General features: G+C 42.0%; 1 pseudogene; it reads left to right on the top strand.

The window, feature by feature from the left end:
- Positions 1-564: 564 nt before the first annotated feature.
- LOC130975407 (zinc finger BED domain-containing protein RICESLEEPER 1-like) overlaps positions 565-16966 on the top strand; it is a 33461-nt pseudogene continuing 17059 nt past the window's right edge.

Here is a 16966-nt window from a genome sequence, read left to right as displayed (position 1 = left end):
TTCACCCGAATTCGTGGGGCTTTCTTAAGATTTTTTAATTACTGTGTAAAGAGTTTGATGTTAAACCATCTCAAACCCTTTTTCTTTACCTCTTTGTTTTGACCAAGCCCGGGGTGGCTAAGAAGAAGGCTGCTTGGGTATCTTTCTGTGCTGCCCAAGGAAAGAAAGTTTTTTCAATGTACGATGAATCTTTTCACGATTTTAAGAACTATTTCTTTAAAGTCCGAGCTGTTGAAGGAGCCCGACCTTTCTTTTTGGATGAGAATGGCGAGCCCAGTTTTCCTTTAGAGTGGTAACAGAATGTAGTGGTGTCTAGGTATACTTGGGAGATGTTGGATAAGGTTGAGCAAGCCTTTGTGACTGTGCTGGAAGAGAACTGGGGGCAGCCTCCCCATCTTGATACAAAGAAATTCCTAGGAAATCCCTATCTTCTCCGAGCTGAGCGGGTAGTAATCGACTTCTTTGTGCTTTGTTTATTTTGTCGAGTTCCTTCCTTTTCTTTCCGATTTATAACTCGGTTTCTTGCTGTATGTTATTTTAGAGATGATTAAAAACAATGACTCCATGAGGGCCTTTAAGAAGGCGAGAAAGGCTACAGCTGCACAGAACATCTCGGCCAAGGTGGCTGGGGAAGGATCCTCTCATGTTCCTCCAAAACAGCCGATATCGAGCTCTCCTGGACCGAGGAGGATGATTCCTACTCCTCGGGTTCACTTGATTGATCCTCCCCAGGCTTCTGCTGCTACCTCTTCTCCTACTGTTGTTCCTCCTCCAAAAAGACATAGGACTGTTGAGCCCTTCAGCCTGGATGCCCCCAACTTCGATGCTGTCAGGTTTGTTGATCAACAAATTGCTCCTTATGGTGTCATTCCTACTGATGATGTTTCCCTCCTTCATCACTTGGACTTCATTACCTGGAGTAGCATTAAGATGGCACATATGGGGGCGGCTCTGTACCGAACTACTCAGGATCTTCTTATTCATGCAACGAAGGCTTTTATAGAGGATGCCAAATTAGAGTTCGACCGGATCAAGGGTTTGAAGGAGGAGCTGGAAGTAAAGGTGGCGAAGCTAGAAAAAGAGTTAGAGAGTGAGAAGACTCAGGCTACTGCTGCTGTGGCTTCTGCAAAGTTGGCTGAGGATATGGCGCTGAGGCATAAGGAGAGCTGTGTCACAACTTATGGGGAGATGATGGATCTTAGGGAGAGTTTAGAGTCTCTACGAGCTGACTATGCCGAGCTCCAGGGTCATCTTGTAGGCAGTGTAAATACTGCTTATGAAAATTTGAAGGATCAGGTTCGAGTTCTTGCGCTCGAGCTCGACCTCCCCCTTTTTAGCTTGGACAACATTGTAAAAGATGGTAAGATTGTCCCTGATGACCCTGATGATGATGATGATGTTGACCCTCCTCCTGCACCCTCTGCCAAAGCTTCTGTTGCCCCGCCTTCCTTAACTCCAGCAGCTGAAGTCGGTCAGCCCGAGTCCAATCCTGATGTCCAGATCTTGAATTGGGATGATGGGACAGTAGATGCGGTACCCCTTCAGACTCGTCCTCTTTCACCCCGAAATACTGCTACTGGGTAGTCTTTGGATCTTCTATAATTTTTTCTTTGATGTATGATGTACAGCCCAGTCTGTAGGCTTTTAAACTTTTATTTCTGTAATTGGTGGTTTGTTTGACTTCGGATACTTTAGTTACTTTTCTTTTAGCAACCTTATTTTGTCAAAACAAAGTATTTTTTCAAGCCTCTTGGGGTCGATTTCAGGCGGCCTTTTAGGTCTTGTTATTATAGCAACTTTATATTTTTTGTGACATGCTTGTCGGCTATTTGCTTAGCACTTTCTAGGAATCTTCAGGGTGTTGGAATCTTGTTTTCCGACCTCTTTTGATTGCCTTTATATTTTAATACTTGTAGATTGATTCTTTTGAGGTTATGGCTTTCCGGGTCCAATTTGGAGTCCCTTATGGCGCATACCTTCTGTCGATCGATGTCTTTGCGAATTAGTTTTAGTAATCCCTTAGGGTTTACTTTTTATAACTCTGTAGCTTTTGGTCTGATTTCTACATGTCGGTCCCTTCTAAGCTATTTTGGTAATCCATTTGATTTGGACCTTTGTCAGGTCTCTTTTATGGATTACTTTGTATAGCTTTTTGTAGCTTCGTTAGGCCGACTTCGTCATGTCGATCCCTTTTAAGTTATTTCTTAGTAATCCATTTTTTCGGATCTTGTCAGGTCTCTTTTTATGGATTACTTATTTATAACTTTTGGTAGCTTGGTTGGGCCGACTTCATCATGCCGGTCTCTTCTAAGTTATTTCTAGTAATCCATATTATTTGGACCTTGGTCAGGTCTCTTTTATGGATTACTTTTTATAACTTTTGTGATTTTGTTGGGCAGACTTTACCATACCGATCCCTTCTAAGTTATTTCTAGTAATCCATATTATTTGGACCTTGGTCAGGTCTCTTTCATGGATTACTTTTTATAACTTTCGTGATTTTGTTGGGCCGGCTTTACCATGCCGATCCCTTCTAAGTTATTTCTAGTAATCTTCTTTTTTAGGGCTGGGCAGGCCTCTTTCTAGGGATTTACTTTTTATAACTTTTGTTGTTGTGGTCGACTGGTCCGACTTCTTTACGTCGATCCATCTTTAAGTTATTTTTAGCAACCCATTTTTATTAAGACCTCGTCAGGTCCTTTCCTGTGGGTCACTTTCGATAACTTCTTGCATTATTCTGTTTTTGCCGCTTTTCATCTTTGCCGATTTTGTAGAAATTGGGTTTGATCCTCATTTGGTCAACCTTCGATGAATTTGGTTTTCATCTTCGTTGGTCTTTATCGTGATGGAGCAGTGAATTTGATTTTCAATTTTTGCCGATCTGTAGCTTTATAATCGGGCGATGAATTCTTTTGCATTTCAGATTAATGCGTCTTGATAAGAGGATTTGTAGAAAATCTAAAAAACTTTATTCAAAATAGAAAATATGCAAATATATACATGTGGGAGTTTTACCCCTCTAAGTTAGGTATTTCATGGATCTTGGCTTGGTGCCTCGTTAAAAAACCTTATTTAGGAAAAAGAGTGCATCTCTGCTAAGATCTTTATTACGTCCTAACTGTAATACCTTCTTAAGTTGCAGGCGTGCCATGACCTTGGAAGCTCTCGTCCTTCGAGTTCGGACAACCTGTAGTAGCCCTTTCCAAGCACTTCCATGACTCGGTAGGGTCCTTTCCAGTTTGCTGCCAGCTTTCCTTCTCCAGGTCGACTTGTTCCGATATCATTTCGGATTAGGACGAGGTCGTTGTTGGCAAAGCTTTGCTCTACTACCTTCTGATTGTATCTTGAGGCCATCCAACATTTTAATGCCTCTTCCTTAATCTGAGCTCTTTCTTAGATTTCAGGAAGTAGGTCAAGTTCTTCCCTTTGAAGTTGGGAGTTGGCCTCTTCACTGTAGTGGATTACTCTAGGTGATCCTTCTTCGACTTCCACTGGGATCATTGCCTCCATTCCGTAAGCTAATCAGAAGGGTGACTCCCTTGTTATGGTGTGTGGAGTTGTCCGGTATGCCCATAGAACTTGTGGGAGCTCTTCAGCCCAGGCCCCTTTTGCATCCTGTAATCTCCATTTTAGCCCGGCTAATATGACTTTGTTAGCAGCTTCTGCTTGTCCATTAGCCTGGGGATGTTCTACGGAGGTGAATTGGTGTTTTATGTTCAGGTTGGCCACTAACTTTCTAAAGCCTGCGTTTGTGAACTGAGTGCCATTGTCTATGGTAATGGAGTATGGAATCCCAAACCTTGTAACAATGTTCCTATATAGGAATTTTCGACTTCTTTGAGCAGTGGCGTTAGCTAAGGGCTCTGCCTTAATCCATTTTGTGAAATAGTTTACCCCTACGATGAGGAACTTGACTTGTCCCAATCCTTGAGGGAAAGGACCGAGAAGATCGAGTCCCTATTTTGCAAATGGCCAAGGTGAGGTTACGCTGATGAGCTCCTTTGGTGGGGCGATGTGAAAATTGGCATGTTTCTGACATAGTGGACATGTCTTTACGAATTCTGTTGCTTCTTTTTGTAAAGTCGGCCAATAGAATCCGGCCCGGAGCACTTTTTTTGGTGAGAGCTTGCGCTCCAAGATGGTTGCCACAGATGCCATTGTGTATTTCTTCTAAAACTTCCTTGGTGTTGGAAGTCAGCACACATTTTAATAGTGGTGTTGAAATCCCTCTCTTGTATAGAGTGTTGTTTATGATGGTATAGTATTGTGCCTCTCGTTTTAACCTCTTTGCCTCCTTCTTATCTTTGGGGAGTGTTTCTATTTTGAGGTAATTAATTATAGGAGTCATCCATCCTTGATCTAGACCTGTTATGGCCAAGAATTTTTCTTCTTTTGAGATGCACGGGTTCTGCAGTATCTCCTGGATGAGGCTTCTATTGTTGCCCTCTAGTTTGGTGCTGGCTAGTTTTGAGAGTGCATCAGCTCGAGCATTCTGTTCCCGAGGTATGTGGCGGACCTCATATTCCCTGAGTTGTTCGAGCTGTTCCTTGGTTTTGTCCAAGTACTTTTTTCATGGTGGGATCTTTGGCTTGGTAGCTCCCTGCTATTTGAGAGGTGACCACTTTCGAGTCGCTGAAGATAATAAGCTTTTGAGCTCCAACCTCCTTAGCCAGCTTCAAACCAGCTAGTAGTGCCTCATATTTGGCCTGGTTGTTTGAAGCAGGGAACCCGAATTTGAGGGAAAGTTCGATTTGGGTTCCCTGATCGCTTTCTATTATCACGCCTGCGCCACTTCCGGTTTTGTTTGAAGAACCATCTACGTAGAGATTCTATTCTGTAGGGATTTTCGGGATGTCGGTAAACTCTGCAATGAAGTCGGCCAGATACTGTGATGTGATGGCTGTCTGAGCTTTATATTGAAGGTCGAATTTGAAAAACTCGACTGCCCATTGCAAGATTCTTCCTGCTAAGTCTGTTTTCTGCAGAATGCCTTTTATGGGCTGGCTGGTCCGAACCCTGATGATGTGGGCTTGGAAATATGGGCGAAGTCGTCGAGATGTTAGTATGAGAGCATAGGCGAATTTTTCTATTTTTTGATAGTTCAGTTCAGACCCTTGTAGTGCTTTGCTGATGAAGTATATAGGTTGTTGTCCACTGTCGTCTTCTCGGACCAGTACTGAGGCTACTGCCCGATTTCCTACTGCGAGACACAATACAAGTGGTTCTCCTTCCCGTGGCCGAGTTAGAATAGGTGGTTGTCCCAGGAACTTTTTGAAATCCTAGAAGACTTGCTCGCACTTCGTTGTCCATTCAAACCTCTTTCCCTTCCTTAGAGTGGCGTAGAAGGGGAGAGATCTTATTGCCGATCCAGCTAGAAATCTGGACAAGGCTGCCAATCTTCCATTAAGTTGTTGTACCTCTTTGACGTAGGTCGGACTCTTCATGTCGAGTATAGCCTGGCATTTATCCGGATTTGCCTCGATTCCTCTTTGTGTGAGCATAAAACCCAAGAATTTGCCAGCTTCTACTGCGAAGGTGCATTTTGTAGGGTTAAGTCGCATGCCATGCCTTCTTATAGTGTCGAATACTTGGGTGAGGTCGGACAGTAATGACTCTTCACTTTGTGTCTTTATTAACATGTCGTCTACATGGACTTCCATGACTTTCCCGATGTGGTCTGCGAAGACCTTATTCATTAATCTTTGATAAGTGGCTCCTGCGTTTTTGAGTCCAAACGGCATGACGATGTAGCAGTAGTTTGCTTTCGGGGTTAAGAATGAGGTTTTTTCTTGATCAGGTGGGTACATCGGGATTTGATTGTATCCTGAATAGGCGTCCATAAACGAGAGGTATTTGTATTCGGAGGAGGCATCCACCAAAGCGTCGATACTTGGGAGTGGATAAGGATCTTTTGGGCAGGCTTTGTTGAGATCAGTGTAGTCGGTGCATGATGAGCGGATAATTTGTACGCTTTTTGGCATTGTTTTTAGTATGTTTTTGGTATCTTTTAGTTAGTTTTTAGTATATTTTTATTAGTTTTTAGTTAAAATTCACTTTTCTGGACTTTACTATGAGTTTGTGTGTTTTTCTGTGATTTCAGGTATTTTCTGGCTGAAATTGAGGGACCTGAGCAAAAATCTGATCCAGAGACTCAAAAGGACTGCAGATGCTGTTGGATTCTGACCTCCCTGCACTCGAAGTGGATTTTCTGGAGCTACAGAAGCCCAATTGGCGCGCTCTCAACGGCGTTGGAAAGTAGACATCCTGGGCTTTCCAGAAATATATAATAGTCCATACTTTGTCCAAGATTTGATGGCCCAAACCGGCGTTCAAAGTCACCTCAAGAAATTCCAGCGTTAAACGCCGGAACTGGCACCTAATTGGGAGTTAAACGCCCAAACTGGCACTAAAGCTGGCGTTTAACTCCAAGGAGAGTCTCTACACGAAAAAGCTTCATTGCTCAGCCCAAGCACACACCAAGTGGGCCCGGAAGTGGATTTTTATGTCATTTACTCATCTATGTACTAGTTTTCTATAAGTAGGACCTTTTACTATTGTATTAAGAGAGACTTTTGGTAGCTATCTTTGTTTTATGCTATCTTAGGCCTTTGGAGGCTGGCCATTCGGCCATGCCTAGACCTTGTTCTTATGTATTTTCAACGGTGGAGTTTCTACACACCATAGATTAAGGTGTGGAGCTCTGCTGTACCTCGAGTATTAATGCAATTACTATTGTTCTTCCATTCAATTCCACTTGTTCTTTGTCCAAGATATCACTTGTTCTTCAACATGATGAAGGTGATGATTGACGCCCATCACCATTCTCACTCATGAACAAGGTGACTGACAACCATTCTTGTTCTACAAGCATCTGAGGCTTAGTGAATATCTCTTGGATTCTTTAATCGGAATCTTCGTGGTATAGGCAAGAACTGATGGCGGCATTCAAGAGAATCCGGAAGGTCTAACCTTGTCTGTGGTATTCTGAGTAGGATTCAATGATTGAATGACTGTGACGTGCTTCAAACCTGTAACCTACTGGGCGTTAGTGACAGACGCAAAAGAGTGATTCTATTCCGGTAGGGGAGGGAACCAAACCGGTGATTGGCAGCACTGTGACAGAGTGCGTGCATTAGCTTTCACTGCGCGGATGGGAGGTAGCTGCTGACAACAGTGAAACCCTACACGAGCTTGCCATGGAAAGGAGTAAGAAAGGATTGGATGAAGGCAGTAGGAAAGCAGAGAGACGGAAGGGAAGGCATCTTCATACACTTGTCTGAAGCTCTTACACCAATGATATACATAAGTATCACTATCTTTATCTTTTATGTTATTTTCGTTCATCATCATATACATTTGAGTTTGCCTGACTAAGATTTACAAGATGACCATAGCTTGCTTCAATGCTAACAATCTCCGTGGGATCGACCCTTACTCACGTAAGGTATTACTTGGACGACCCAGTGCACTTGCTGGTTAGTTGTGCGAAGTTGTGTAATGCCATGGTATTGAGCTACCAAGTTTTTGGAGCCATTACTGGGGATTATGAGAGTTGTGAAAAAAGTATTGTTCACAATTTCGCGCACCAAGTTTTTGGCGCCGTTGCCGGGGATTGTTCTAGTTTGGACAACTGACGGTTCATCTTGTTGCTTAGATTAGGTATTTATTTTTTTCGAAATTCTTGAGGATGAATTCTAGAGTTTCATGATGATTTGTTGAAATCTGGCTGGCTGAGAAGCCATGTCTAATCTGATTGGACCGAGGTTTCAACTTATCACCACAAGAGCTTGTTGATTTTCATCAATTTTGCTTTTGGAGCAGTGATCTGCTAAGGCTTGGCTGACCTTTGGTCATGTCTAGTGTTTTGGACCGAAGCTTTCTTTGAAAGCTTGGCTAGCTGTGAAGCCATGTCTAATTCCTGGACCGGAGTCTTAGACTAGCATTGCACTGATTCCTGGAAATTCTCATTAAGAATTTTGATACCTTTTTCCACTTAATTTTCGAAAAACACAAAAAAATTTTTTACAAAATCATAAAAACCAAAAAAAAAAATATTTGCTGTTTCTTGCTTAAGTCTAGTGTCTCATCTTAAGTTTGGTGTCAATTGCATGCATTCATTCATGTGTCTTAAGGATCTTCAAGTAATTCTTGATGATTTCTTACTCTGATCTTTGAATTCTTTTGGCTTGAGTATTTATGTGTCTCATATAGTGTCAGTAGTACACAAACTGCTAAGTTTGGTGTCTTGCATGCATTGTTATTTGATTCTTGTTGCATTTTGATTATTAAAAATCCAAAAATATTTTTAATTTGTGTCTTCTCAAGTCAATAATACAAAGAATTGAAGATTCAGAACATGCTGCAGAGGAATTATACAGAAAAAGCTGAGCATTCAAAAATGCCCAGTGAAGAAGGCAGACTGGCGTTTAAACGCCAGCCAGGGTACCTGGTTGGGCGTTTAACGCCCAAAGAGGTAGCATTTTGGGCGTTAAACGCCAGAATGTATACCATTCTGGGCGTTTAACGCCAGGATGGTGCTAGGGGGAAGAATTTTGTTTTCAAATCAATTTTTTTTCAAGTTTTCAAAGTTTTTCAAAATCAAATCTTTTTCAAATCATATCTTTTCAATCAAATGTTTTCAAAATCAATTTCTTTCCTTTTTCAAAGATACTTACTAACAATTAATGATTTGATTGAACATTTTTTGCCTTTTTCTGTTGAGGAAGGTTTTATGTTTAAATCATATCTTTTCTTGTTAGGCAAGTCATCAATTTTTTTTTTAAATCATATCTTTTCAAATTGTTTTCAAATCATATCTTCTCAATCACATCTTTTTAAAACCATAACTTTTCAATCAAATCTTTTTAACCTCATCTTTTTTAAATAGTTTTCAATCAAATCTTTTTAATTTCAATCAAAAATCACTTGATTTCTTTTTCACTTTTAATTTTCGAAAATTATCAATCAAATTTTCAAAATGTTTTCAAAATCTTTTAATTGAATTTTCGAAAATTCTCTTCCCTCCTTCCCACATCCTTCTATTTATGGAGTACTACTCCTTCTTAATGCACAATTCGAACCTTATCTAATTAAAGTTCGAATTCTTCTTCTCCTTCTTCTTACTATTTCTCTTTTCCTCTGACACTTCAAGGAATCTCTATACTGTGACATAGAGGATTCCACATTTTCTTTTTCTCTCCTATTTCATATGAGCAGGAGCAGAGACAAAGGCATTCTTGTTGAAGCTGATCCTGAACCTGAAAGGACCTTGAAGAGAAAGCTAAGAGAAGCTAAAGCACAACTCTCTTTAGAGGACCTGACCGAATTCTTCAAGGAAGAAGAACACATGGCAGCCGAAAACAACAACAATGCCAACAATGCAAGGAAGGTGCTGGGTGACTTTACTGCACCTACTCCTGATTTCTATGGGAGAAGCATCTCTATCCCTGCCATTGGAGCAAACAACTTTGAGCTTAAGCCTCAATTAGTTTCTCTAATGCAACAGAATTGCAAGTTCCATGGACTTCCAATGGAAGATCCTCATCAGTTCTTAGCTTAATTCTTGCAAATCTGTGACACAGTCAAGACTAATGGGGTTAACCCTGAGGTCTACAGACTGATGCTATTCCCTTTTGCTATAAGAGACAGAGCTAGAATATGGTTAGATTCTCAACCTAAAGAAAGCCTGGACTCTTGGGAAAAGCTAGTCAATGCCTTCTTGGCAAAGTTCTTTCCACCACAAAGATGGAGTAAGCTTAGAGTGGAAGTCCAAACCTTCAGACAGAAGGATGGAGAATCCCTCTATGAAGCTTGGAAAAGATACAAACAATTAATCAGAAGATGTCCCTCAGACATGCTTTCTGAATGGAGCATCATAGGTATTTTCTATGATGGTCTTTCTGAACTATCCAAGATGTCCTTGGATAGCTCTGCTGGAGGATCTCTTCATCTGAAGAAGACGCCTGCAGAAGCTCAAGAATTGATTGAAATGGTTGCAAATAACCAATTCATGTACACTTCTGAAAGGAATCCTGTGAACAATGGGACTAGTCAGAAGAAAGGAGTTCTTGAGATTGATACTCTGAATGCCATATTGGCTCAGAACAAGATATTGACTCAACAAGTCAATTTGATTTCTCAAAGTCTGTCTGGAATGCAAAATGCACCAAACAGTACTAAGGATGCTTCATCTGAGGAAGAAGCTTATGATCCTGAGAACCCTTCAATGGAAGAGGTGAATTACCTAGGAGAACCCTATGGAAACACCTATAATTCTTCATGGAGAAATCACCCAAATTTCTCATGGAAGAATCAAGAGAGACCTCAACAAGGTTTCAATAACAATAATGGTGGAAGAAACAGGTTTAGCAATAGCAAGCCTTTTCCATCATCTTCTCAGCAACAGACAGAGAGTTCTAAGCAGAATACTTCTGACTTAGCAACAATGGTCTCTGATCTAATAAAGACCACTCAAAGTTTCATGAATGAAACAAGGTCCTCCATCAGAAATTTGGAAGGACAAGTGGGACAGCTGAGCAAGAAAATTACTGAACTCCCTCCTAGTACTCTTCCAAGTAATACAGAAGAAAATCCAAAAGGAGAGTGCAAAGCCATAGACATGGCCGAACATGGAGAGGAAAGAGAGGAGGAGGACGCCACTGAGGAAGACCTCAGTGGGCGTGTACCAACCTCCTCTGAGTTCCTCAATGAGGAACCATGGGAATCTGAGGCTCAAATTGAGACCATAGAGATTCCATTGGACTTACTTCTGCAATTCATGAGCTCTGATGAGTATTCTTCCTCTGAAGAGGATGAGTATGTCACTGAAGAGCAAGTTGCTAAATACCTTGGAGCAATCATGAAACTGAATGACAAGTTATTTGGAAATGAGACTTGGGAGGATGAACCACCTTTGCTCACCAAAGAACTGGATGACTTGTCTAGGCAGAAACTGCCTCAAAAGAGGCAAGATCCTGGGAAGTTTTCTATACCTTGTACCATAGGCACCATGACCTTCAAGAAGGCCTTGTGTGACTTAGGGTCAAGTGTAAACCTCATGCCCCTCTCTGTAATGGAGAAATTAGGGATCTTTGAGGTGCAAGCTGCAAGAATCTCATTAGAGATGGCAGACAATTCAAGAAAACAAGCTTATGGACTTGTAGAGAATGTTTTGGTGAAGATTGAAGACCATTACATCCCTACTGATTTCATAGTCCTAGAGACTGGGAAGTGCATGGATGAATCCATCATCCTTGGCAGACCCTTCCTAGCCACAGCAAAGGCTGTGATTGATGTTGATAGAGGAGAGTTAATCATTCAAGTGAATGAAAAATCCTTGGTGTTTAAGGCCCAAGGACATCCCTCTATCATCATGGAGAGGAAGCATGAAGAGCTTCTCTCAAAACAGAGCCAAGCAGAGCCCCCACAGTCAAACTCTAAGTTTGGTGTTGGGAGGCCACAACCAAACTCTAAGTTTGGTGTTGAACCCCCACATTCAAACTCTAAGTTTGGTGTTGGGAGGTTCCAACACGGTTCTGAGTATTTCTGAGGCTCCATGAGAGTCCTCTGTCAAGCTAATGACATTAAGGAAGCGCTTGTTGGGAGGCAACCCAATGTTTTATAGCTAACTATTTTCTTTTGTTATTTTATCTTTTTTTGTAGGTTGATGATCATAAGAAGTCACAAAAACAATGAAAAAAGCAAAAACAGAATGAAAAACAGGAAGAAAAACAGCACACCCTGGAGGAGAAGAAGCTGGCGTTCAAACGCCAGTAATGCTAGCTGTTGGGCGTTTAACGCCCAGTCTGGCACCATTCTGGGCGTTTAACGCCAGAAAGGGGCACCAGACTGGCGTTAAACGCCAGTAAAGGGCAACAACCTGGCGTTAAACGCCAGGAATGGGCACCAGCCCGGCGTTTAACGCCAGAAAAGGTTCAAAACGTGATTTTGAGCAACATTTGGTGCAGGGATGACTTTTTCTTGACACCACAGGATATGTGGACCCCACAGGACCCCACCATCACTCTCTCTCTTCTTCCCCCATTCACCAATCACCTCAATACCTCTTCCCCAAAAACCCTTCACCTATCAAATCCCATCTTTCTCTTCACCACTCACATCCATCCTTCATAAATCCCCACCAACCTCACCCTTCAAATTCAAACGACTTTCCCTCCCAAACCCACCCATAATGGCCAAACCCTTACACCCCTCTCTCCTATATATACCCTTCTTCAACCCTTCATTTTCACACAACCTAAACACCCCTTCTTTCCCTTCTTGGCCGAACACACCACCTTCCCCCTCTTCCTCATTTCTTCTTCTTCTACTCTCTTCTTTCTTCTTTTGCTCGAGGACGAGCAAACATTTTAAGTTTGGTGTGGTAAAAGCGTTGCTTTTTCATAACCATTTATGGCATCCAAGGCCGGAGAAACCTCTAAAAAGAGGAAAGGGAAGGCAAAAGCTTCCACCTCCGAGTCATGGGAGATGGATAGATTCCTCTCAAGGGTGCATCAAGTCCACTTCTATGAAGTTGTGGCCTTGAAGAAGGTGATCCCCGAAGTCCCCTTTTCACTCAAAAAGGGTGAATATCCGGAGATCCGCCATGAGATCCGAAGAAGAGGTTGGGAAGTACTTACCAACCCCATTCAACAAGTCGGAATCTTGATGGTTCAAGAGTTCTATGCCAATGCATGGATCACCAAGAACCATGACCAAAGTGTGAACCCGAATCCAAAGAATTATCTCACTATGGTTCGGGGGAAATACTTGGATTTTAGTCCGGAGAGTGTGAGGGTAGCGTTCAACTTGCCTATGATGCAAGGAGATGAGCACCCTTACACTAGAAGGGTCAACTTTGATCAAAGGTTGGACCAAGTCCTCACAACCATATGTGAAGAGGGCGCACAATGGAAGCAAGATTCAAGAGGAAAGCCGGTTCAATTGAGAAGGCATGACCTCAAGCCCGTGGCTAGAGGATGGTTAGAGTTCATACAACGCTCAATCATTCCCACTAGCAACCGGTCCGAAGTTACCATAGACCGGCCATCATGATCCATAGCATCATGATTGGAGAAGAAATAGAAGTTCATGAGGTTATAGCCCAAGAACTCTACAAGGTGGCGGACAAGACCTCCACCTTGGCAAGGTTAGCCTTTCCTCATCTCATCTGTCACCTCTGTTATTCAGTTGGAGTTGACATAGAGGGAGATACTCCCATTGATGAGGACAAGCCCATCACCAAGAAAAGGATGGAGTACACAAGAGACCCCTCTCACCATGAGATCCCTGAGATTCCTCAAGGGATGCACTTTCCTCCACAAAATTATTGGGAGCAATTAAACACCTCCCTAGGAGAGTTGAGTTCCAACATGGGACAACTAAGGGTGGAGCATCAAGAACACTCCATTCTCCTCCATGAAATTAGAGAAGACCAAAGAATCATGAGGGAGGAGCAACAAAGACAAGGAAGAGACATTGAGGAGCTCAAGCACTCCATAGGATCTTCAAGAGCAAGAAAAAGCCGCCATCACTAAGGTGGACCCGTTCCTTGATTTCCTCGTTCTTTATTCTTCTGTTTTTCAATTTTTATGCTTTATGTTTATCCATGTTTGTGTCTTGTGATCATTAGTGTCTTAGTGTCTATGCCTTAAAATTATGAATGTCCTATGAATCCATCACCTTTCTTGAATAAAAACGTGCTTAATTGAAAAAGGAAAGAATTGCATGAATTCTGAATTTTATAGTAGTTTAATTAATTTGATGTGGTGGCAACACTTTTGTTCTCTGAATGTATGCTTGAACAGTGCATATGTCTTTTGAACTTGTGGTTCATGAATGTTGGCTCTTGAAAGAATGATGAAAAAGGAGACATGTTACTGAGGATCTGAAAAATCATTAAAAATGATTCTTGAAGCAAGAAAAAGCAGAAAAAAAAAAGAAAGAAGCAAACGAAAAAAAAAACCGAAAAAAAAAGAAGAAAGAAAAAGAAAGAAAAAAAAAAGTTGTGATCCAAGGCAAATAAGAGTGTGCTTAAGAACCCTGGACACCTCTAATTGGGGGCTTTAGCAAAGCTGAGTCACAATCTGAAAAGGTTCACCCAATTATGTGTCTGTGGCATGTATGTATCCGGTGGTAATACTGGAAGACAGAGTGCTTTGGGCCACGGCCAAGACTCAAGAAATAGCTATGTTCAAGAATCATCATACTTTACTAGGAGAATCATTAACACTATCTGGATTCTGAGTTCCTAAAGAAGCCAATCATTCTGAATTACAAGGGATAGAGTGAGATGCCAAAACTATTCAGAGGCAAAAAGATAAAAGCCCCGCTCATCTAATTAATACTGATCTTCATAGATGTTTTTGGAGTTCATTGCATATTCTCTTCTTTTTATCTTATTTGATTTTCAGTTGCTTGGGGACAAGCAACAATTTAAGTTTGGTGTTGTGATGAGCGGATAATTTGTACGCTTTTTGGCATTGTTTTTAGTATGTTTTTGGTATCTTTTAGTTAGTTTTTAGTATATTTTTATTAGTTTTTAGTTAAAATTCACTTTTCTGGACTTTACTATGAGTTTGTGTGTTTTTCTGTGATTTCAGGTATTTTCTGGCTGAAATTAAGGGACCTGAGCAAAAATCTGATCCAGAGACTCAAAAGGACTGCATATGCTGTTGGATTCTGACCTCCCTGCACTCGAAGTGGATTTTCTGGAGCTACAGAAGCCCAATTGGCGCGCTCTCAACGGCGTTGGAAATTAGACATCCTGGGCTTTCCAGAAATATATAATAGTCCATACTTTGCCCAAGATTTGATGGCCCAAACCGGCGTTCAAAGTCACCTCAAGAAATTCCAGCGTTAAACGCCGGAACTGGCACCTAATTGGGAGTTAAACGCCCAAACTGGCACTAAAGCTGGCGTTTAACTCCAAGGAGAGTCTCTACACGAAAAAGCTTCATTGCTCAGCCCAAGCACACACCAAGTGGGCCCGGAAGTGGATTTTTATGTCATTTACTCATCTATGTACTAGTTTTCTATAAGTAGGACCTTTTACTATTGTATTAAGAGAGACTTTTGGTAGCTATCTTTGTTTTATGCTATCTTAGGCCTTTGGAGGCTGGCCATTCGGCCATGCCTAGACCTTGTTCTTATGTATTTTCAACGGTGGAGTTTCTACACACCATAGATTAAGGTGTGGAGCTCTGCTGTACCTCGAGTATTAATGCAATTACTATTGTTCTTCCATTCAATTCCACTTGTTCTTTGTCCAAGATATCACTTGTTCTTCAACATGATGAAGGTGATGATTGACGCCCATCACCATTCTCACTCATGAACAAGGTGACTGACAACCATTCTTGTTCTACAAGCATCTGAGGCTTAGTGAATATCTCTTGGATTCTTTAATCGGAATCTTCGTGGTATAGGCAAGAACTGATGGCGGCATTCAAGAGAATCCGGAAGGTCTAACCTTGTCTGTGGTATTCTGAGTAGGATTCAATGATTGAATGACTGTGACGTGCTTCAAACCTGTAACCTACTGGGCGTTAGTGACAGACGCAAAAGAGTGATTCTATTCCGGTAGGGGAGGGAACCAAACCGGTGATTGGCAGCACTGTGACAGAGTGCGTGCATTAGCTTTCACTGCGCGGATGGGAGGTAGCTGCTGACAACAGTGAAACCCTACACGAGCTTGCCATGGAAAGGAGTAAGAAAGGATTGGATGAAGGCAGTAGGAAAGCAGAGAGACGGAAGGGAAGGCATCTTCATACACTTGTCTGAAGCTCTTACACCAATGATATACATAAGTATCACTATCTTTATCTTTTATGTTATTTTCGTTCATCATCATATACATTTGAGTTTGCCTGACTAAGATTTACAAGATGACCATAGCTTGCTTCAATGCTAACAATCTCCGTGGGATCGACCCTTACTCACGTAAGGTATTACTTGGACGACCCAGTGCACTTGCTGGTTAGTTGTGCGAAGTTGTGTAATGCCATGGTATTGAGCTACCAAGTTTTTGGAGCCATTACCGGGGATTATGAGAGTTGTGAAAAAAGTATTGTTCACAATTTCGCGCACCAGTGCACATCCGCCACTTTCCATTTGATTTTTTCACCAAGACGATGTTAGCTAGCCATAGTGGGTACTTGACTTCTCTTATGAATCCTGCCTCCAGTAGAGCTTGTACCTGCTCTTCCACAGCTTGGGATCGTTTTGGTCCGAGCTTTCTACGTCTCTGCTGTACTGGCCGAGATCCTGGGTAAACTGCCAACTTGTGGCACATTAACTTAGGGTCTATGCCTGGCATGTCTGCGGCCTTCCATGCAAAGAGGTCGACATTGTCTCTTAAGAATTGTATGAGGGACTCCTTTACGTCTCCTTTTAGGATTGTGCCAATATTAGTTGTTTTTTCTGAAGTGTCTCCAATTTGGACTTTTTCTGTCTCGCCTTCAGGTTGTGGATGAAGTTCTTCCCGCCTTCGAACTCTTCCGAGTTCAATGGTGTGGATTTCCTCTCCTTTACCCCTGAGGTTCAGACTTTGTTGTAACAGCGGCGTGCTGTCTTCTGATCTGCTCTTATTGTAGCGATCCCTTCTGTGGTTGGGAACTTCATGCACAGATGTGGAGTCGATACTACTGCACCGAGTTGATTTAGCGTTGTCCAACCTATCAGGGCATTGTAAGCGGTACTTACGTCGACCACGATGTAGTCTATGTTGAGTGTCCTTGACCGATTTCCTTTTCCAAAGGTTGTGTGCAATGAGATGTATCCAATGGGTTGGATTGGAATGTCTCCCAGCCCGAATAGGCTGTTCGGATATGCTCTGAGCTCTTTTTCCTCTAGGCCGAGTTTGTCGAGGGCGGTTTTAAACAGTATATCAGCTGAGCTTCCCTGGTCTACCAACGTGCGGTGGAGATTAGCATTGACTAATATGATAGTGATGACCATGGGATCGTCA

This window comes from Arachis stenosperma, chromosome 4, assembly GCF_014773155.1.
Source record: "Arachis stenosperma cultivar V10309 chromosome 4, arast.V10309.gnm1.PFL2, whole genome shotgun sequence".
Classification (NCBI taxonomy): domain Eukaryota; kingdom Viridiplantae; phylum Streptophyta; class Magnoliopsida; order Fabales; family Fabaceae; genus Arachis; species Arachis stenosperma.
This window is presented reverse-complemented; position numbering and strand designations above follow the sequence as displayed.